The following is a 6,000-nucleotide window of genomic DNA, read 5'->3' on the forward strand; positions in this document are numbered from 1 at the left end:
TCTGTAACATCATACAAATATGATTGGCAGTCTATGTGTCCCAGCAGTATGCCATTAGTTACTGGTGACATAATGATTAAAAAATTCACAAACAAAGAATGGAACTGAGGAACTGAATTTTACCAAAAGTCAGCTTAGCGTCAATTTCAAGGAGTTGCATGGAGGTTTTCTCTCTGTGGGCCCTCGTAAGTTACTTCATGCTATTCTCTGCTGCTCACCTCCTTCAGTATGCACTGTTGTCATGCTATCTTGCACTCAGCAGTGGCAAAATGCTTGCCAGTACCAGAACCTTCTAGTTTAGGCACTGTGGATGCTGTATTTAAAGCCCAGCTGTGTGCTCTGTCAAACATTGCCAGCATGGTCTGAAGTAGCCACTCAGCTCAGTACACTGTCCATAGTCAGAAGAATGTGCAGCAATGTCACCATCATCTATCTTTTATGTAACTGTGCCACTGAACACATCGCCTATCAATGCTGAAGTCTACCACCATCAATTGCATTGAGGATTTTCCCTCATTGGCTCTCCACTTCCCCACAGACAACTTAGACTTTCTACCTTCTGCACTTTCTAGTCACTAATTCCAAACACATCACTGTTTTTCACAACTGATGAAGGACCAGTCCTCTGACTGACCATAGGCCCCTTTTGATGTAAGAGCATAAGAACATAAGAAATAGGTGCAGACGTAGCCACTTGGCTTGTCGAATTTGCTCCACCATTCAATAAAATCATGACTGATCTTTTCATGGACTTAGCTGCACTTACCTGTCTGCTCTCCACAACCCTTAATTCCTTTACTGTTCAAAAGCCTTTGTTTTAAAAACATGCATGAGGTAGCGTCAACTGTTTCATAGCGCAGGGTATTCTATAGATTGACAACTCTTTGGCTGAAGAAGTTCCTCCTGAACTCAGTCTTAAATCTACTCCTCCTTATTTTGAGGCTATTCTCCCTAGTTCTAGTTTCACCCACCAGTGGAAACAACCTCCCACTTCTATCTTATCCATTCCCATCATAATTTTATATATTTCGAGAAGACCCCATCTCACTCTTCAAAATTCCAATTGCTGCCAAGTTGCCTTGCTCTGTCTGCACCAAAAGGCAAGGCAAGGTAGAGGCTGTGAACATCTAAAAAAGTGCAAAGTGAGAGCTTAGAAAGAAAGCTAAAACCCTGAGATACAATCTGCTCCCATGCATGAGATAGGTGTCTGCTGCTGCATGTCAAGCAGCCTGGCTGGCAGCAGTACTGAAACGTAAGATGTTTGTGAACTCCAAAGTGTAATATCAAACTGTAGTGAATCTCAAATGTACCCTGCTGATATGGTGAGGCTGGTTTATTGCTGATGCACCTCTGCTGGCGGACAGTGCATGCCATGATTGTCCACCCAGTGTACCCTCAGAGGTTGTGGAATGGTGGTCAAGATTGATACCTGCAGCAGAAGCCAGGGAGTTGCTGCCATCAGTTACCCACTCAGACTTTCATGTCAAGAATTGTTGCCCGTCTAGTTTCTCTTCACTGCCTGGGAAAATAGCAAACTTAATATAAATGAATGAGATTAGATGAAAATAAAATGTACATAGATAGACTTCTCACCATTCACTAGCGAAATTCTTGTCTCACCATAAAACCTTAGCTGGAGAATTGGATTTTTTCTCAACTTCAAAGATTTCATTTTCCATTCTCACAATATTTCACCAATTGACTGCCATTGCCCATGTTGTTCTACTGCCCAAAGAATATACAACTGCTTGAATAAAATATAAATTACAATTTCAAAATGATGTGAGGTGCAACATAGGAAAACATGACAAATATAACAAGTACTGTTCAGCCAATTTTCTAACTTTATACTTGTAGCAAGGAGGCTCACTAGCCAGGAGATTGTACTGAAAATTACATGCAGATTCCCTAATGTTTTCTATCTATTATGGAGGTAATGGCTTGGGGAGTGCTCCCACAGTTTTCCATCTACACTTCACAAGGCTCCATATCAACAACATGTATTTGTAAAACTAAATCTCAACAGATCACAGTCTTGCTGTGAATGAAGATACCCCTTCAGGCCACTTCATCTCATTCTTTCATAAAGTGATTTCCAACATTTGTCCATTACAGCACTTAGTTGTTTTGTAACAAAGTCCAGTGTCTTGGTTTGAATTAATTCTACAGGTAACCACCTCCAGGAATTGATTAATATTTCTGTAACAAAATACTTCCAGCCGTCTGTGCTAGATTCTTTCTTCATAAGTTTGAGGTATGTACTCCACTCCTGCTGTTTTGATACATCTAAAAGTATTGTTTCAGGTTTAGTTTTTGTATCTCAGTAAGTATTCTATGTATATCTTCTCTGGCATATTTCTTTTCAATAATATAAAACACAAACTGATCTAACATTTTGCCATTAATTTTTCTTTTGTCTAATGAAGTTGAGAGGGTGGGGTGGTTTTACAGGAATTTGAATATCCACTGCTCTCCTTACAATTAGCATTGCCAGTTTTCTCTCTATTTAATAATGGACAATGGACAGGCTCTCACAGGTACATAATTTTCTTTTCATGCCTGCCACGTTCTAATTTATATCATCAATATTCTTTACTCCAGCAACTTGTAATTATATCATACATTGGATGTCGTAAAACTTCCAAGGAGATTTCACAGGAGTGTTGTCAAACTTAATTTGATACCCAACTACATAATGAGGTATTAGACCAGAGGAACAAGAGATTTGTCAAATAGATAGGTTTTATTAAGTGTTTTAAAGAAGAGAGCTGTTGAAAGACAGAAAGGTTTAAGAAGGAGAGCTGCCCTTCAGTGTTACAATTTTAATCAGTTGTGCAATAAATGTAAGTAACTATACTCTTCATGAAGCAGCTCAAGTGAATATATATTTTGCGTAGAACCATAAAATCATAAAGAACAGGCCATTTGGCTCATCATGCCTGTGTCAGCTCTTTGAAAGAGCTAATCTATCCCTCTCTCTCCCCTATTCTTACATAGTAATTTGTTTGCTCTTCAGTATTTATTCAATTTTCTACTGGATATGACCGAACTTTCTTCCTTGTCTTTCCAGCAATTGATTCCAGATAATAGCAACTCATCATGTACACTAGTACCTATATAGTTTCAAACTGTTCACGTGACTTACTTTTAAACTTTGCTTTTGTCAACCATGTAATTCTCGAGGCAGTGAATTAGTGGCACGTCCACGATTAAATTTAGCATCCGTTGCATCCAGCAGCTAGGCTGCCCTTCTTCCCGGAAGCGAACGTTTCTAGGAATTCAGATTCATCAACTATAGGTTTTAATACATCCTCTGCTTTCCTGGGGTGGGGTGGGCAAAGGTGAGAAAGCTGGGAAAATACAACAAGAATGAAAACAAATCAGAAACTCAATGTCAAGAAAATTGTATTTAAGCTTGAAGTGGCAACTTCTGAATCTCACTGTTCAGCATGACTACCTCATTTTCTTGCCTTTACATCTCAGTAATCCCCATTTCTATGTGAATTCCTATTCTCCTCTCCTTCCCCAAGAACCTAGGAAGTGCAAATTCTCAATCTGTAAATCAGAGTGGGTGCTGATGGCTGCAGCTGTCAATTGCTTGTCCCAGTCTTCGCCTGACTCTGTCTTCACTACAATATGCCATCATGCTCCTTGGCCACCATCCTCCTTGAGCATTTGTCCATACAAGGCAGCAGCCGAAAACAATCAGCCTCACCATGTCACCTTTCCTATTATTTGATCAATTTCCACACTTCTTCAGCCCTTCAATACTTCCTTTTGGAAACCAGGGATACCTAGGACTTAAAGAATGTGAGGACTGCAGATGCCGGAGACCAGAGTTGAAAGGTGCAGCAGGCCAGGCAGCATCTGAGGAGCAGGAGAATCGACGTTTCGGGCATAAACCCTGCTTCAGGAATGAGGCTGGTGTGAAAAGCGGGCTGAGATAAAAGGTGCGGAGGGGGGAGAATTTGGGGGAGGGGCACTGGGAATATGATAGGTGGAAGGAGGTGAGGATGAGGGTGATAGGCCGGAGAGGGGGTGGGGGCGGAGAGGTCGGGAAGAAGATTGCAGGTCAAGTGGGTGGTGCTGAATCCAGGGGTTGGGACTGAGATAAGGTGGGGGGAGGGGAAATGAGGAAGCTGGAGAAATTGACATTCATCCCGTGTGGTTGGAGGGTTCCTAGGCGGAAGATGAGGCGTTCTTCCTCCAGGCATCGTCCTTGGCTTCCTCCATCACCAGACCCTGGCCACACGCCGCCTGGAGGCAGAGCGCCTCATCTTCCGCCTAGGAACCCTCCAACCACACTTTTCATACCTAGGACTTGTATGATTCTGCGAGGTCACATTATAGGCAGAGCCACACATGCAACTCATGCACCTAAACAGCATGCAGCTTATGGCTCTTGACGTTTATTCCGTCTGTGTTTTCTTGGAGGCTGCCAGCCCCCATGGTTTACATTATTTGTCAGTGCTGAGGGAAAGGCAGACAGGTTTTTTCAGAGTAGGACTTGTGTCATGATTGGAAGGAGGCAGGCTCACACAGACTGTGGAGACATTGGTTTTGCTTTCAGTTGTTTTTTTATTAGTTAGCTGCTGGAGCAGATAGCTGGAGTTGGCTCTGCTGCAAGATTGAAGACTTATTCAGAGAGATTTCCTGTTAGGAATCAGATTGGTTTTGTCAGTGTTTCTGGACTGGAGATGAACAGCACATGAGAACAATAACGGTTTTGCTGCATTGCATTTTGTCGAAGGGTGTGGTTATGGGATGCTGCCTATATTGATAAAGTTGATGACTAGTGATTAAATCATACATTGTCTTGTTAAGTATGTCAATAAAGTGATATTATACATCTTTTATTTTATTGCATTTTAATTGCATTGTAGAAATCAAGTGTGTTTTGATTAAAACTTAGTGGTGGATCAATCGAATCATATTTGAAACACAGAGCCTTAGACTGCCTTTAAAATAAAATAAGAGTTAGAATCTATGCTATCTCCATAGTACATTTTGGGGAGGCTGGTCTGTTGTCTAACACATACATTAATGTCACAACTACAGCATGTTCCAGCAGTTTACAAGGTAAACATACTGTATGTGTTTTTTAAAAAAGCCATGTGTAAAAGTTAAAGAGGAACAGTCCTTCATATGCTAAAAAGAGACGATAATCAGTCATGTGATACCACCAGAGTCAGTTAAGGTGCTCGTCCAATTCTAACCCAGGGACTTGACCCTAGTTAGTCAAACACTTGGTGCTACTAGAGTCTGAGGATCTGTGTCCTTGCATTTGGGAATTTTACTAAAGCCAGTCCTGTAGGCCAGGTGCTATCAGACCAGGAAGATCAGTCAGGGTGATGTGGAGGGTGTTTTTGCTCATTCGTGAGATGTGAGTGATGCTGGCTAAGCTGACATTTATGGAACATGCCCAATTGCTCTTGTGAAGGTGGTGATGAGCTGCCTTCTTGAACTACTGCAGTCTCTTTGATGTAGACACACCAGTTATGCTGTTAAGGAGGGACTTTCAGGATTTTGACCCAGCCACTCTGAAGGAACAGCGATATATTTCCTAGTGACACTGGCACATGGTACAGGGAGTAATCCCAAGATTGTTAACCTAGAGGTCCAGCTTTTCAGCTTGCTACCTAACTCCCTGCATTCCCTTTGCATGACCTTGTCACTCTTCCTACCTAGCTTATTGTGTACAACAATCTCCGGTTACTCACCCCTCATTTTGAAAATGTCCCATAACTGCTCAGAGAGATCCTTGATCATGGTATCAGGTGGGCAACACACTATACTGATTGTCTTTTGCAGCCACAGAAATATCTACCAATGCCCCTGATTATAGCTTCCCATTTCACTACTGCTATTCTGCACTTTGGGCCTTTCTATTCTTCGATAACTTTCTTCACTGTCAACTATACCACCAATTTTGGTGTCATCTGCAAACTTACTAACCACGCTTCCTGTATTCTCATCCAAATCATTTACGTAAATGAACAA

Source organism: Chiloscyllium punctatum, chromosome 2, assembly GCF_047496795.1.
Source record: "Chiloscyllium punctatum isolate Juve2018m chromosome 2, sChiPun1.3, whole genome shotgun sequence".
NCBI lineage: Eukaryota > Metazoa > Chordata > Chondrichthyes > Orectolobiformes > Hemiscylliidae > Chiloscyllium > Chiloscyllium punctatum.